At 50.5% G+C, this 17,727-nt stretch overlaps 1 protein-coding gene across 1 annotated transcript in view; it reads right to left on the bottom strand.

Moving 5' to 3' along the window:
* PTP4A1 (protein tyrosine phosphatase 4A1) overlaps positions 1-17,727 on the bottom strand; it is a 202,393-nt gene that overhangs the window by 7,078 nt on the left and 177,588 nt on the right. The window lies entirely within an intron of this gene.

Genomic DNA, 17,727 nt, shown 5'->3' with positions numbered 1-17,727 from the left:
TTGTCATATGTTTAGAAAACATTATCCATTATAAATATATAAACCCCAAAGCCGCCAACCCAAAGTCCCGGGAGGATATCTCAGCGGCAACGTGTGCGCCTTGGAAGCAAAACGACACTAGCAGCAACACAGGTTCGATCCCCGGGTCCGTGCTTAGAAACCTCTGGGTGTTTAACCGTGTTATAAATAGGCAACTAAGGCAAAAACAATTACACAACTAAATAAACAAAAACAATTTCTTTAACAGCGCCCCGATGCCTGCAGACTGTGTGAGCGCTTTAAAAAAATGTAAATAAAAAAAAAAGCAAACCCTTTTCCTCCTTGGCACTGTATTTATTCTTCCTATTGCTAACATATTGATTTTGTGTCAGGAAGTGTGGTTTATGGAATGGCATTAAAAATTGCTCAAACTGAAACTACTTGGCAGGCGGCACATCCAACAGTGCAAGGCCAAGACTGCACAGCACTTGCTTACTGCAGCCTTTCCAAATCAGATTGAAAAGCACACTTAACGGTATGAACGGTATACCGGTATAAACAATGTGACGGTTATTATTGTTCAATTCATTGGTTCACGGTATCTTTAACGGTATACCGTAATACCGTTACATCCCTATTAGTCACTAACAACTTATGTAGTACAGACCTATACCAATAGGTGAAAAAAAAAAAAATAGTTCACAGGCGCCCCGAGAAGGAACACATTCTGAGTCTTAAACCTTCCAATTGCAAAGGTGACCAATGCCCTGCACAACTGATTAAGGACGTTGCCAGAGACCTAGCTCCTTTCATCACCAAACTTATCAATGCCTCCTTTACTACGGGCACCATTCCTCGTAACTTAAAGGAATCCTGGGTACTCCCCCTTCTGAAAAAACAAACACTGGACCCCAACATTCCCACAAACTACAGGCCCATCACCACGGTGCCTTTCTTACTAAAAATACTGGACAAGGTAGCCTATACCCAAATCCAGAACTACCTTGAGGGCAAACAGCTCCTTGGCGTCCGCCAATCCGGTTTCCGACCTCAACATGGCACAGAGACTGCCCTCATCGACCTAAAGGCCCAAATAGACTCACTCAGAGACGAGGGTAAACTAGCCCTACTCCTCCTACTAGACCTCTCAGCCGCCTTTGACCTGGTGGACCATAGAGTCCTGTGCAACCACTTGGACTCTGCGGCCCATTTCTCAGGGGAGGCCATAGCATAGATACAGTCATTCCTCAGCGACAGGACCATGAGAGTATTCTCCCCCTCAGAGGCAGCAGACCCAATACCCATCACCTGTGGAGTGCCCCAGGGATCCTGTGTCTCGCCAATACTCTACAACATCTTCACCAAGCCACTATTTGACGATCTTGACAATCTGGGTATCACCTACACTAACTACGCAGACGATACCCAGATTCTCCTACCACTTACCGGGGATTACGGATTAGATCTGGCTTTGGTGAATAGAGTTTATAGCATCGTTCAGGCATGGATAGCCAACCACGGCCTTTGTCTGAATGATGACAAAACAGAGCTCATCATGGGCACCGCAGCTCGCATCTCTAAACTTAACCGAAATTACTCAGCATTTATCATCGATGGGAACACTATTAAGGTCGCCAAAGAAGTAAAAACCTTAGGTTTTTACCTTGACTCGACCCTTTCCCTTACCAAACAGGTGAATTCACTGGCCTCATCCACGGCCTATACATGCAAACTAATATGAGCAGGGAAACCATTCTTATCAGACAACAGTTGTCTTATCCTAGCCAGAGCCCTGATCTTAACAAAATTAGATTGGAACTCCCTGTACATAGGTTCTACCAAACAAATAATCAACAGAATACAAGTGCTCCAAAATAATGCACTGAGAGCGGCCCTTAGTATTCCCAGAAAAGCACATATCTCCGAAATAAGACGGAAATACAAATGTCTATCTACCCAAGAAAAATAATCAACCTCAAAACTGCATCTCCCATCCACAAATGGTTAAACAAAGCCCCCCGATACCTAACAGAACGCTTTAATAAAAAAAACCTTACTAGACTTACTAGAACGGTTAGCCCGAACGGCCTCCTAGTGCCCAAATTCAAACTAACCACCATCGGAGGATCTAGCTTCCCAGTTAAGGCAGCTCAATTATGGAACTCCCTACCTCATGCACTTAGATCTGACCAATCGTTTAATAAATTCAGACAGAACACAATAAAATGGCTCACTGAGAATGATATGTAACCTGCACTCTCCCTTGGCTCATTGAGAAAGCTTTGTATCCTGCACTCTCCCATGTACCTACCACCTGTCCTGTACCTGATGGTGACTGACCTGCTACTATGTAACGCAAGCTCTATGATGACGATTGTTTTGCTATGCATTGACTGTACTTGTTTTTGTCTCACCCTGTGATGCCATGCTCTGTAAAGTTGTAACTTCTGAAAACTAAGCTGTAAACCTACTTGTTTTCATGTGCCCTTCTACCCCAGGGTCCGGCGCGCACAATAAATAAACACAGCTAAATAACCTGTTCTTTGGGAAGGTACCCACTCGAGTCTGCAGCCACACTTTAGCTCAATGTACCTTTCACATAAGGGAAATATCCATTTGCACATCAGTCTTTGTCCTGTGGCTGCGGACTCTAGAGTGGGTACCATCCCATAGAACAGGCTAATTATTTGACTATACTAATAGGTGTGTTACCCAATACTAATAGGACAAGACTGGTGTAGTCTCCCACAGGGCTACTGCATACAATCTTGCCTAGCACCAAGAGGTATGAAAGGGAGTGGGGGGAGGGAGAAGAGTCAAGATCAGTTAAAGAAATGAGGACCAGGCAGACGGTCAAGGAGAGGAAAAGCAGTTGGGTGTGAATGCAAAACTGAGCAAAGTGGTATTCAAACAAGGAAAAAGGAGGAAGTAGAATTGGTGAAGCAAGGGACCATGAAGAACATACGGGTACCACCTACTTTTCCATGATCACAAGGGGAGTGAAAAATGAGTATAGGTGGTAAGTGGGTTCTGGAACAGTCTGGTCCCAAACCAAACTTCAGCCCGTGAAAGTCCTGTTGCTGGGCAGCATGCAAGGTGGCAAGCTTTCCCAGATTGGACAGCATCCACTGCTTGAATGTTCCAGGTCCCTTCCATGGGTGGGCTGTGCAGCCCTAGCCTGTCTGAGGGGACCCGATGCCTTTCAAAACTACAAGATCCAAAACTTATGAATCAGAAGAACCAGAGCCACCAGAGGACTACCGTTGTGACCAGCATTGACAAAGCCAGCCACTGCGTTCCTTACCAGACTGCGAAGACCTGAACTGGTAGCCTCAACCTCTGGACAGGTGGGACCAATAAGTCTAAGGCACTGCTCTCCGCCCCTCACTTTTCCAAGGTCCTGCTGGTGCACAAACTCAGACTGGGCTGCTCCCGAGGTCCTGCTGAGCCAGTCCTGGGTCACACCAATGTGTGCTGCTGGAACTGAAAGAACAGTCTTTCCCCCTGTGCAGGGGAGTCTCTCAAAGGCATGACCCAACACTTTAAATCGTTGATCCTGAAGCCACTTCATCCATAGTGACCAGTTGTCCCAGTCTAGTCTAGAGAGAATGGGCTCGAGCCCCACACAGCGCGAGCCCCAGAGACAGAGCCACATTTTTATTTAAACAGGGAAGCCAATTTCCAACAGAAATGACTTACAACATACAGATGGCAGAGGCATTCCTACAAAGGGTGCCTGTACAATAGCACAAAGATGAAAACGAGTGGTAAATCAGTTTATGAAGGTGTAAGCTAATGAGTATACACAATTACATTATTAAAAGTCAATGGAGGAAGTGGTGGGGTTCAGCCCACCACTGTTCTTTTGAGTGTATTGTACCCAAGCCAATGGGACATAGAGTATCTATCTCCACCTAAAAGGCCATCTTCAGATTCTAACCCCGGAGAGATGTGAGCCACAACCTTGTAGCCCGATTACCCGCGGGGGGGAAAGTGGGCACATGTGAATCCATGACAGATAATGCTGGAGAACAGGAGTTACAGGTAAGCAACAATCTTTCTCCGGCATTGGATCGTTCATGGATTCCTATGCTCTGAATAGAGTATACAGCAGTCATTAGTAAATGACCAGGAGGTGGCAGGGTAGAAAATACATACCTTAATGAAATAAGTGTTGCAGCACTGCTCTCCCACTCTTGCCTCCAATTCACCTTGCCCTTCCATGCAGTAGTGTTTCACAAAGGTGTGCAGCACTGCCCAAGTAGCTGCTTGGCAGATGTCAGGCAGCAGAATCCCTGGCCATAATGCTGCAGACAATCCTATTGCTCTTGTAGAATGCATTTTAGAGGACTTGCCTGTGTATGCGCCCTGGTGATCGCTGAAGTCACCCATCGAGCAATTCCTTATTGGGCAATAGGCTGGCCATTATTTGGGGGCCCAAAAGCTACGAACACTGAAGTCCTGGGAAAGCCTTTCGTTCTGTCAAGGTAAAAGTTTAAAGCTCTTTGCAGGTCCAAAGAGTGCAGGGCTTGTTCTGCTGGAGTAGACTGTTTGGCAAAGAAAAACAGCAAGATTATCTCCGACTGTAGGTGGACCTCCGAGTACATTAGGAATGAAACTAGGCTTTTCCTTTAAAATTACTCAGTTTCAAAATGGACATATGGAGGCTTGATGGACAATGCTTGGATCTCCGACATCGGCCTGAACGATGTGACTGCCATACATTTCAGTGGTAGCCATAGGCTCAAGTGGCGCCTTCATCAGCGCAGTGAGGATAATATTCAGGATCCATTGTAGAGGAATTTTCTTTTGAGGGTCGCTGCGAAAAAGGCCTCAAAATGTTTCACTATCTGTGCACCATAGAGAGGGTCTTTACCCTCCCTTCTGGTAAATCTTGAGATTGCCGCTAGGTGTACTTTGATGGACAAGTGCAACAGACTTGGCAGTTTTAGCAAATATGGCAGAAGGTCATGAGGGGCGATGTTGAGCGGGCCAAGTTGGATACACCACTTGCAAAAACGGTTCCATTTATAACAGTATGACTTGTTTGTAGAGTCTGCCTTGGCCGCTGGCAGAATGTCTGCATTCTTGCAAAATCAGGGTGTGGCTGAAGTCTACAAAGTCAGGAGCCAGGTCTTTAAGTTGAGGGACGATTAAGTTGGATCGTTGTGTATAACCTGCTGATTTCACAGAGAGCAGGTTCCGATCCTTCCCAAGGGGAATTGGTTGGTCTTGAGATAGATGCATGAGGTCTGAGAACCAGGGCCATCTCGGCCATGTAGGTGCCATTAGGATGATGCTGGATTTGTACAAAGTCAAAATGTGTAGAATTTTGCCAATCACCGGGATTGGTGTAAACTCTTGGGCAAACATTCCTTCCCACAATAGTGTGAAGGCATCTAGCAACCCTTCTGTGGGTATCTGCTGGCAAATTGTGGCCACTTCTTGTTCTCCCAGGTTACAAACAGGTCGATGGACGTGTCCCCCACATTGAAATATCTTGTTGAGCTGTATGTTCGCTAGTTGCCATTCGTGGGACTGATTGACTGCTCTGCTGAGGCTGAGTCGATACACCATTTCGTTTTACTTTCTGGGAATGCGGAAAGCTTGGAACTTCATTTGGTTGCGGGTCGATCAATGCCACAATTGTTGGTATTCTTGTAATAATGTCCTAGACCTTGTGCCGCTTCGTTTCTGTGTATAATCCCATGGCGGTGGTGTCCGTTAACACCCCAACCACCTTGTTTTTGAGTACTGGATGGAACGATCGAAGAGCCTGGCAGAAAGTCTTCAGCTCTAGGACATTGATGTGCAGTTTGGACTCTTGGGACATTCCATAGGCCTTTCATGCATAGGCCATTTATGTGAGTGCCACATCCTGTGAGTGATGTGCGTCATTATAGTTACCTTTTCAGAAAACACAGAGGCATCCAGACGGTTATGTGATGGGGGTCTGCCCAGCATTTGAGATCTTATGGGCGCTTTGAAACACTTGCTGAATAAGTACCTAACAAATGCACAATAAATAAAAATGAGCAACTTTCCGTTCCATGATCTGCTTGTTTGTGACCATCAGCCCGCCAGAATTTCTTGGAGGCCGCATGTCCAGCCTGCAGTGTAGAATCAGCAGGATACAAGGTTTGTCCAATAGTTGCATGTATGTTCTTACTGACACTGTACCCTGGTTGGAATTTCTTTAGCAGACAGGGAATGAGAGCATCCTTGCCTGAGAGGAGCAGATCCAGCCCTTGATGGTGTTGAATTGTGCACCCAAGAACACCAAGGTGTTGGATGGCTTGAAGCAGGATTGTGAAGCCGAGGTGCGAGGATGTGTATAATGTGTTGAATAGTGACTTGCGCCCTTTACTCAGCCAATGCTCTGATCAATCAGCCAATCAGCGAGATAGGAGTATGCGCGATACCCCTCCCGCCACTGCCGCTTGAGCCAGGCATTCTGTGAATGTCTTGGGTGCTGTGCGCAGCCCGAATGGTAGCACTCTGAATTGATAATGGTAATTTCCCACGATCAACCTTAGAAACAACGTGTGAGCCTAGTGAATTGGAGTGTGGAAATAATGTGGAGGTTAAAAAAGTATCCTTCCTGTACTGCCTTCATTACTTCGGACAGGGTGAATCGAATTTTTGTCTCTTTACTGAAGCCCTTCCTTTTCACTTCCGCTTTCTCTTCCCTGCTGATGCAGACTGCTCTGCGCGCTACCTGGTCTCCCTCTGAATACGGCCCAGGCTCCAGCATGTCCAGTTACACTAATACCGCCTCCAGGCTCCCCAGCACTTAAAGGTCTGTATCTGTTGGGGAGAAACTTCATTTCAGTGCAAATTTCCTCCCACCTTAGAGATCTCCAATTCTTCTGCTGGACTTAGGACTTTAATGATGAGTCCCTTCGCATTTTCTTAAGGTTTAAATACCTTTTCTGGGGTGAACTACTGTTCCAAAGAATTGTATGGTGAAATTGATCTTACTTACCGTTTTCATTTTACTTTGTAGGTCCAGCACACACCATCTTATGTAAAGAGTATTAGGGTGGGGGGTGTTCCCTAGTAGCCCCTTATCTGACTCATGTAACATTTTGTTTTTTCCAAAACTACTTTAAATGGCTGGTGGCAGTGGTTTACTTTTTACAACCAGAGTGCATTTGTACCGCAGGCTGAACCCCTTGACAAAATGGCCCACCTTTTTGTGCCATTTTCTGTTTGTGATGTATTTGGCTTTTACTCTAAGTTGACAGGTTTGAGCCTGCGGTGTGTTTTGGCAGGCTTCAGCCCGTGGCTCCAGTGTGTCTGGAAGGTCAGGAAGTGAGGGAGGGTCCCGGAACCTCCCCTGTCCTTTGTCTCCAGGTGTGCCTGAACAAAACCAGTCCTTCTTGGACAGCCAGCAAACCAAGCAGGACAGCCACCCTGCTGGGTGATTGACAGCCTAGGGCTGTGAATGAATGGTAACAAGCTTAAAAGGGTGAGTTTGAGACTACAGGCAGTCGACCACTGGCCAAAACATGAGAAATCGTGAAGAGAAGCCTGCTGCAACCTCCTGGACCTCGAAGGGCCCAGTGAAACTCTGCTGCTGTGCAGACTTTTTTTTTTTTAAACTTCTTTTTATTATTAGGCAGCATGGCAGCATAACAACAGGCGAACAGCGCCCAGCAAATATAGATTAGCATTACAGTTCATGATATGGTCACATAAAGATTACATACAATATGATACGGGCACAGAGATTCAATCCACATATGAGGGAAAGTAGTTAAACCAAACGATACGGGAGGAGCTCTCAGACCAGTGAGAAGGGGGGGGTGGTGGGGGATCCACCGGGAATATGCCAGACTAGTGAGAAGGAGCAGGCGGGGAAGCCACCGGAGAGGTGACGAAGTCGGACATGTAGGAACGGAACCTAAGCCAGACGTCCCTAGGCCTGGAGTGAGTGGGTTGCATGTGTGCCCAAGTTTCCTCGGTGTCAGAGGCCCAAGTGACCGCCCTCAGCCATTGGGCATGCGTGGGGGGAGAGGGGCGAAGCCAGCAGAGCAAGATGGACCGAACCGCTAAGAGCATGCAGAGGCCGGCCAGCTTCCTGGAGTTTCGAGGAAGGCCCGGGAGGTCGTGAAAAAGGCACAATGCAGGGGAAGGATCGATGGGGTGATCGAGCACAGCGGAAACCGTTGAACAAACCATACCCCAAAACTGTGAGAGGCGGGGGCAGGACCAGATCATGTGGATGTAGTCCGCATCAACATGCCCGCAGCGGGGGCAGCTAGACGAACGCCCGCTGGACATGCGATGCAGTCTGGCCGGGGTGTAGTGGAACCTGTGCAACACTTTAAACTGAATGAGTTTAAATCGGGAGTTAAAGGACACCCGGTGAGTGCGGTCGCATAAATGTGCCCAGCGATCGTCCGATATCTCTACCCCCAAGTCTTCCTCCCAAGACCCCCTAAGTTTAGCAAATCCTGGAAAGGATCTGGACTGTAGCATGGAGTACAACCTGGAGATTTTGCCTTTCATGGGTGAAGGGGAAGTGAGCTCCTCAATGGCCGGGTCGTCTGGTGGTAACGCAGGGAATGTTTGATAGTTGCGCTTAAGGGTCCTTCGGAGAGACGCGTATTGAAGCCAGACGCTCCGGTCACTTCTCAAGGGTAGGGGGAGATCAGCCCACTCAATGAATGTGCCCTGGTCAAACACGTCCCGCAACAGCTCGTAGCCTGCCTCGGCCCAGCGACGAACGGTAGATGGTGCAACCTGAGGAACCCCCGGGAGGAAGTTCCAGAGGGGAAGGTTGCCGTGGAAAGCCTGGGTTATTCCGAGCTGTTTCCATGTTTTGGCCAATGCCAGGGATGTGCAGGCGACCGGACTCTGTGAGTCCAGTACCTGAGGAGCGGGTTGAATAAGTAAGGAGCGGATTTCGCGGTCACAGACCGCCAAAATTTATTGAGCCGGACATGAGGGGGGGGGGGTCAGTTGTGTCGAACCAATAAGAGACATATTGAATTTGAGATACCAACCAATATCTGAGAAAATCCGGAGCCCCGAAGCCCCCCCTAGCCATGGAGGTGGACAAGGTCTCATATTTAAGTCGAACCGCCCCCGAGTGCCAGAGGAAGGAGGTAATTGTGCGAGTCAAGTCTCGGAAAAAGTCTGCGCCTGGCCACAAGGGTACGTTGGCAAACCTGTAGAGCAACTGAGGTAGCACCACCATTTTCAGTAGACCCATTCTGCCCGCAAGAGAAATCGGGAGCTTGTCCCAGGCTGCAACCTTAACGGACAGATGTGAAAGGTACTTCCGAAAGTTCTCTTCGAGGGTCAGTGTCTGTTGACGCGTCACCTCTACTCCCAGGTAGGTGAATGCAGATTGAGCCCAAGTGAATCCCAGAGTGTCAGGAGGGGGAAGAGTGCACTCCGCGAGTGGGAAGAGGGTGGATTTCGAGCAGTTCACCCTGAGGCCCGAGACCCGACCAAAGTAGATGATATCCTCAAGGACCGGAGACAAGTTAAGAGATGGGGAGCGGATGAACAGCAACGCGTCGTCCGCGTATAGGGAAACTATGTCTGCCTTCCCGGCAGAACGGAGGCCTCTGTGAGCATGGCGGTGACGAAGCATGTCCGCAAACGGCTCCATGGCAACCGCAAAAACCAAGGGAGAAAATGGACACCCCTGCCTTGTTCCCCTGGCGATCCCAAAGAGAGGAGAACAGTGGTCGCCCGTGCGGACTCTAGCCACAGGAAGCGAATAGAGTAGCCTGACCCAAGAGAGAAAGGAGGGACCAAATTTACAGTTTTCGAGAACCCGCCAGAGGAATTGCCATGATACCGAATCGAAGGCCTTTTGCATATCCAACGTGGCCGCCACAGCCGAAGTCTCCGGGCTAATTCTGTCAATTATGTTGAATATACGCCTCAGGTTCAAGGAGGTAGACCGCCCCGGAACAAAGCCCGCTTGATCGGGGTGAATGATGGATGGAAGGATGGGAGCTAACCTTAGGGCCAGGGCTTTTGCGTATATTTTGGCGTCGCAATTTATGAGGGAGAGTGGGCGGTACGAACCACAACGTGAAGGGGGTTTACCAGCCTTTAACAATACAGTGATCGTGGCCTCACGCAGTGAGGGGGGGGACACGCCCGTCTCCACCGACTCCTCCCACACTGCCAACAAGTGGGGAAGGAGAAGTGCCTAGGCACTTATAAAATTCAACTGGGATACCGTCCGACCTGGGAGCCTTCCCGGAGGATAGGGAATCGATAGCGTCGGAGAGCTCCTCCTGTGTAAGCGGAGAGTCGAGAGAGCCCGAGGCCTCAGGGGATAATGTTGCCAACGGAAGGGAGTCGAGAAAAGAGTCAATCTCCTCCACTGACACCTCGTCTGAGTTGGAGTATAGGGACCCGTAAAAGTTGAAAAATTCCGTGTTGACGTCCCGGGAGGAGACAGCCAAAGAGCCGTCCGGTCTCTCAATCCCGGGAATGTGTGGGGAACCTGTCTCGTGTCGGATCAACCTCGCGAGGAAGCGGCCAGGGCGTTCGCCCTCACCGTATTTCCGTGCGATGCCTGGGTTATCCAGAAACTTCTGTTCACGGTCGGCTAGGGAGCGAAACGTGTCCAGCTCCTCCCCGATGGCAGCTAGGTTACCCGTGGTAGAATCGAGTGAACATGCAGCCTCCAGTGACGACAACCTAGCTTCACTCAAGGCTATATCTCTCCGAATTGACTTAAGAACCCCGTTTTCCTTGGAGAGTGCAATCCCCCTGACATAGGCCTTAAAAGATTCCCACAGTGTGGCAAGCGATGATACGCTCAAAGAACTCCACGATTGAGTCCTCGAGCTCGGAGTGGAACTCTGGATCGAGCAGGGCTAGGGGTTTCAATCTCCAGCAGCGGGACCGGCCAGGATCAGGGGCCCAACTCACGGTGATGGTCACTGGAGAGTGGTCGGACAAGGTTCTGGGTAAAATCATTAGTTGTTTCACGTCCTTGACCAAGACATTGGAGATCACCCAGCGGTCAATGCGGGAGTATGAGTCGTGGACTGAGGAATAGAATGAGTAGATGCGGGAATCGGGGTAGAAGAATCTCCATGCATCCACCATGGCCAACCGGGGCAGGGATGATAATGCAGCATAGGCTGCCCTGGAAAGATGACGGGGCTTGGACCCAGATCTATCAAGGGCTACATCGAAGATAGTATTGAAGTCACCCCCCCAGAGAATTGGTACAAGGGGGAAGCCATCTAGGAGAGACGTGATCTGTCTGTAGAACTCCGGGTCATCGAGATTGGGGCCATAAATATTCAACAAGACCACCTCCCTCCCTTGAAGCGTAGCGTGTAACAGAACATACCTGCCCAGGGGGTCAATGTGTGAGGAGAAGAGAGTGAACCGGAGACTCTTATGAATGAGAGTCATGACCCCACGACTTTGAGTCGAGTAGTCGGTGAAGAATCTATGAGAGCCCCAGGTCCTGGCAAATCGGACGCATTGGGCTGATCTAGCGTGTGTCTCCTGCAAAAAGAGGATCTTGGACCCATGGCGCTCGGCCTGCAGCTGGAGTTGTCTCATCTTTCTATAATTCCCCAACCCCCGTACATTCCAACTCATAAAGGTTAAGTCCCCCTCAGCCATAGATGTGGTAGTGGTAGAGTCGAAAAAGGTGACCAGGACCAGTGGGTGTGTGCTGCGCCACGGTCCGCCTTCGCTGCCAGTGCCAATTTTCTAACAATAACACCCCTAACATGTCCCACCCCACCCACATCCCCCTCCCAAACAGAGGAATGACAATCCCAAACCCCTTCAGCCAAAACCAAACTAGCGGCATCATCGCCTGGGGGCCTGTAGGCCGTGCTGACCGCAGCGCTCCGGGCTGCAGCGGAACCAGTATAGCTCGAGGTGCAACTGCAATAACTTATACAACTTAGGAAAGGCATTTTGCATTTAGCAGTATAGCACATAGTTGAGATAAGAGGAGAATCTTGAACAAGTCGAATCCGGGAAAGAGGATCAATGCGGCATCAGTACAGGGGGAAGGCCGGGCCCGGCCGCCCCCCAAACGGCCCAGAGGGGGAAGCTGCAAGACTGTAGATCGAAGGGGGAAGTCAACCTGGGAAGTGTTCATCCATAAATTTGGAAGCCTCCTCCGGGATCGTGAAAAAGAACACCTGGTTAGCATGTTCTATGCGCAGTTTAGCTGGGTAGAGCATGGCATATTTGATGGAATGATCTCGTAGCCTGCGCTTCACAGCTTGGAAAGTCTTACGTTCCCGTTGGACGGTAGTCGAGTAGTCGGGGTAAAGATGAATTCTCGCTCCCCCCAGTAGCAGCTCGCCCTTGACCCTCGCGGCTCTGAGTAGGGTGTCCCGGTCCCGGTAGTTCAGGACTCGAGCGATGATGGGGCGGGGTGGAGCCCCAGGCTTGGGTTTGGCGGAAAGGGCACGGTGTGCACGCTCGATAGCAAAATGAGGGGAGAGCTTGGGTGAGTCCAGAAGCGTCATTAACGTGTGCTCAACAAAGTCCTCCATTGGCTCATGGACTTCGTCCTCAGGGACCCCAATTATACGCAGGTTATTGCGCCTCGAGCGGGATTCCAAGTCTTCGTTCTTCTTCTCCACCTCGAGGACTCGGCCGGAGAGAGCGACAAACTCAGAGCGCAGTGCTCCCAATGCCTCCTCGGCAGAGCCGACCCGTGTCTCGACCTCAGACACGCGACCATCAGTCCTCTCCATGTGGGCCTTGATTGAGGATATTGTACCGTTCATGTCATCCAGTTTTGAGTGTAGGGCGGTGAAGCCCTCCCTGATGAAGTCCATCATGTTTTGGGGTTCAGGTGTCACCGCGGACGATGACGCAACAGGTGGCTGCTCAGTAGGGTCCTCCGGAGCTCTCACAGCCGCCCTCGCAAACATGTTAATGGAGCTTTGCTTCCTCGCGCCTCCCTTAGTCATTTTGACAAGGGTGATGGTAGTGTGGGGTAAAGAAGGGGGGGATCGCTAGCAGCCCCTAGTAGGAGACGGGGAGATCCCAGGCCGCGAGAGCCGATACTCCAGGTAGGGTGCGTAAGCGAAAGGGGAGCGGTCCCGAAGTGTAGGCCGCAAGGCTACAGCCCGACTGGGAGGGCGCTGAAAGCGGCGGCAGGGGGCCTCGAGGACGGGGGTGCCTAAAGATGGAGGGTAGGAAGCAGCGATGTTAGCGGCACCCTTTCGCCAAGTAACAAACCGGGTGTAGGGACAGCAGCTTCAAGGCGGCGAGGCGAGGAGAAACAAGCCCCCAGTGAACGGTAGGGTCGCTCAGGGCGTGGGATTCCAGACGTGCGAGGGCAGTGAGGGCCCAGTGGCTTCCCAGCGGGGGGAGAGGGCCGCTGGGCCACAAGACAAGGAGCCACGAGAGTCAGGGCCCCCCAGGCGGATCCAGACGTCACCGACCGTGGGCCTCCAACAACGCCGCAGGGACGTCCCACCAGAGAGGGGCGACCCCGGAGTCACAAGGCAGGGAGGCAGGTATCCAGGCCCAACAGTCCACGAAGCCCCCCCCGCGCACCCCAGGAGGCCGCAGCGCTCCGGCAGCGAGGTGCGTGCAAGCTGGGGGGGAAGGGTCTCCACAACCCCCCCGCCGGATTCCACAGGAGAAGAAAGGAGATCCCACGGCGATTCACCAGGCTGGGGGGGGAGAGGCAGGCCAGGAACAGCGAGAATAAAAGCACGGCCCCCCCAGCCGAGCACAGATGCAGGGAGAGTTTGTGCGCCTTCCGCGGGGTCACCACAGGAAGGAGGAGCGGCCAGCAAAGAGCGAAGTTCCCCAGCAGCACGTACCTGAGAGCCGCGCCGCTCCAGCAGCGCGGCGTGTGCTGTCGGGGGGAAGAGGGGGCCCTGGGTCTTCACCACGGGCTGCGGAGCCGCGGGGGCGGCAGGGAGGCCCCGATGTAGCGCAGGCAGGCAGGGTGGACGCACCGCTGGGCCGACGTCCCTCCAGGGACCCGGGAGCAGCGACTCAGCAGGACCAGCGGCCTGGCCGGCGGGTCACGGTCCCAGGACTCCGACGACCCCGCCGCCAGGAAGGTCGAGGCGCGCCAGCTCCCACCGATGCCCGGCGAATGCGAGGAGGAGCGCGAGGAGGAGCGCAGCAGGCCCCCGGCGGGAACGACCACCCTCCGCCGGGGCTGGATTTCAGGCGCGGAGGAGCGCCGCAGGAAGGGGGATGGGCAGCGTGGAGTCGGGGATGCACTTCCCGGCTCCGATTCAAAGCGGGATCAGATCCCCAGGATCCCAGAAGCAGCGGGGGAAAAGTCGTGTGCTCCGCGCCCGGCTGTAATCCGTGGAAACCTCCTAAATCAGGATTTGGAGGTCCGCCCGCCTCGGAGCACACGTATCAGGCGGCCATCTTGCTCGGCGCCCAACAGCGCCCCCCCCTGCTGTGCAGACTTTTCACATTGACAGAGATGCTCCGGACGGAACAACTTTTTCCCTTGGGTTGGTGGGACCAACTAACCCTGTAACAAACTCCACTTTGGAGCAACCCCCGACCTGCTGTCTCTCTCCTGTGCTGCAGAAGCCCAATGTGAGGTTGAGTGTCCATTACAGAGTGCAAGGACTTCCGCTGAACAATTCCGGCCAAAAGCTCCAGGAGCCTCCTAAGGACACTCCAGAAAGCAGGAAATCCCTGACCAGAGTCCAGGACCGAGGGAGCAAGGAAAGTCCAACAAGGGATATTCGATCAGCATCAGTGCTTTTTGCGAGGCACTGAAACCATGAAAAGCCGCTGAATCTAAGAAAATTCATAGCAGACAAAGTCCTCTCCCGATAACTGCCGCATGAGCGCACCAGATGTCCTCCCTCTTGTCCCCACGACTGAGGCCCAGGAACAAGTGTCTACTTAGCTGTAGCAATGAGGAATCCAGCTGGAACACGTTGTTCAAACCAGAGATAGTGTGGGGGCTTGGGGTATGTACCTTATCGGCATAAGTCGTGCTTTCTCACTTGTGAGTGCACATTTTCTAGTTGATTTCAACTCCCTTGTAGCGGCAGTGATCTTTTTTTAACTGACGTTGTGAAAGACTTCAAGAAGTGCATCAGAACTATCGACTTGGTCCAATTGACATTTGCTGTCCTTGCTCCATAAAGGCAATGTTCTAATCTATTGACTTTGGCATCGCTTGTCCCTTCATAGGTTGTAATTTGTTGAACACTTTTACTGCTGGGAAAGGCTTGCCTAGATTTCATTAGAGGATTCAAACTGTCTTCATATTACGAGAAAGTATGTTCTAAACTTTCCATTTCCTTAAACCGTACATGAAATCTAGAGTTTAAAACCTATATTGGTGTATAAGATGAATGTAATACTATCCTTGTTAATGACATCACTATAGGGTGTAGGAGAAATGTATTAGCATGACCAAAGATTATTCACCAACTTTATTGACTTTGTAAAGTGATTCCAAAGTTTACTGGACCGTTACAAACCACTGCCCTTTTTAAAGAATGTTTTAGTTAAACTGATGTGTAAATACAAATATATTTGTAACTGAAACCATGAGTGCAAGTGTCACCCTCACTACTTTAAAATGGCTGGTGGCAGCAGTTTAATTTTCCTACCATTGTGCTTTTCTACCGCAGGCTGTGGGGTACATTGACCCACTCAGCAGAATTCCCATCCATGATCAAAACTGCGTTTTGCAGCTACAGATGATGGCTGCACCATCTTGCCAAACAACTATTGGGCAAGTTGGAACAGAGCACACTGAGAAAGGCCGCCAGTATGTGTTCTTGCCTGCACCAAAAGAAGCGAATTGAAAATCAGAGCTGCTCTGCTGCTTGCAAAAATTTCCCATTGAAAAGGAAGCTGCCCTGACGCCATTTTCATATATTCAACATCACATTGCGTTTATCAATGAGGCCCTGCCATGCCCATCCATATCCAGATTGTGCTGTAGAAGAAGAGAGCATTATCCCTGCATGACAGGCTGTGTCAGGCCAGAACTGGGAAATTAACAGAAGCTTTACTTTCAGCTGCATAGGAAAACACTTGTCTTTTGGGTTACAAAATGAAACCCTCACTTTATGGGCTATGTCAATTTCAGTGAACCTGTGTCTTGAACAAACTGCTGTGTAAAAGAAACAACTGACTGGGGCTGCAGAACAATGTGGGAATTTAGATGGAAGAGAAAAACAGAATTTGAGAGGGACATCCCAGCAGCATTCACCATGTGTCAAAACGGGCTTTTGCAAAAAAGCCTGTTTCAATAAGTACAATGTTGAATTAAAACTTGTCCTTCCCCAGCAAAGTAGAGGGGGTTTTGCTGGGAAACATAGGTGATGTTTTATTCAACAGGCTTGCTTCCGATTCAGAACAAAATAAAATAAAAAATTAAATGCATCGTTTGACCGAGGAATCTACAGAACAGGTTTTTCTGCTGGCTAAACTGAGGCCTTCACCCCCACCCCCCAAAAAAGAAAAACACTAGATTCTGGGACACCTACCCGTTAACTGCTACCTTTGAAAACTGAATTGAGTAAGACTAAGAAATGTCACAGGGTCGCCATACATTTGTCTAGGCTTCAGCTTGAGACAATAGATCTGGAACACCCATGTGTGAAGTGGGGGGAAGTGGCAATAAACATTCAAATCAAACTGGGAAACCCCCTGTAACGCTCACCTGGTATCCACGGGGACATCACTCAGCCTGTTCTGACCTCTTACGGCCTCAAACCCTTCCCTGGAGGCTAGTCGACTGGAGACTGGGTCTGAAACACAGGATTGGTAGAGTTTAACTCCCTACTGTCTCTGTGTGCTTGAACCCCTTCTTCCCTGGGGTCCAACCCTTCCCTTCGATCCACAGCTCACCTTGTTTTCTTGGATGGTGTGATCTCAGTCCTGCTTTCAGCGCAGGGGCACGTTGATTGATGCAGGCTTGTTGCTGCCTAGTTACTTCACTGGCAAGAGTCCGACAGGTAAGTATAATGAGTCTTTTGAACAGTTCCTTTCCTTCCTTAGATGATGGCCGGCGTCCGGGGATGGCGGCGTGCTGCTGAGATGAGTAGCACTGAAGGTGAGTCAGAGTGTGATGCACGATGCACCCCTTTCGTATTTGCATTAAACAGAGTTCTTTTTCTGTGTCTTTTAGGTGCCGCGACGTTTTCAGCTTGGATGCCGGTTATGAAGAACAAATGCAGTGGATAAGCGTGGTATGCGGCGCCTCTAGATGTTTCCACGCTAACCTGGAGTGTCTTTTCCCTCTTGCAGATGGATGAGAATTTCCTGAGACAGAGTTCCCCAAGAGCGGCTGGGATTCAGGTAAGAGTTTGAAGCTCGTACAGTATTTAACAATAAGCGAAGATTTGCAGAATGCTTACTAATGCCTCCCCCCGACCCTTTTCCTTAGGAAGCGGCATGCCGGGATGGGAATGACACTGCCGAAGATGCCCGCAGAAAAGAAGTAGCGATGAATGATGGGCAGAAGCGCTGCAAGGTAAGGCTGTTCCTAACGGTGTTCTTGCAGGAGCTGAGCGCAGAAGAAAGATGCAGGCCTACTGGAGACCGATCCGAACACGGTGAACGTCACGCTGCAGGTGCAGAAAACGCAAAGCATTTTTCTCAGCCTGGGTGTGGCTTAAATAGTCTCTGGGGATACCAGGTGTCTCTGGGCTGAACCATACCCAAAAAACTAGACCGCACATGCAGTTCTGGGAACCAAAATATGTGGGGGCATCCATCTTGTCCCCATCAATGCACTACAAGTCCAATCCCCAATGTTATGCTATGGGA

Source organism: Ambystoma mexicanum, chromosome 4p (assembly GCF_040938575.1).
Source record: "Ambystoma mexicanum isolate Mex_15411 chromosome 4p, UKY_AmexF1_1, whole genome shotgun sequence".
Taxonomy (NCBI): domain Eukaryota; kingdom Metazoa; phylum Chordata; class Amphibia; order Caudata; family Ambystomatidae; genus Ambystoma; species Ambystoma mexicanum.
Note: the sequence above shows the minus strand (reverse complement) of the source record. Positions and strands in the feature narration are given on the sequence as shown.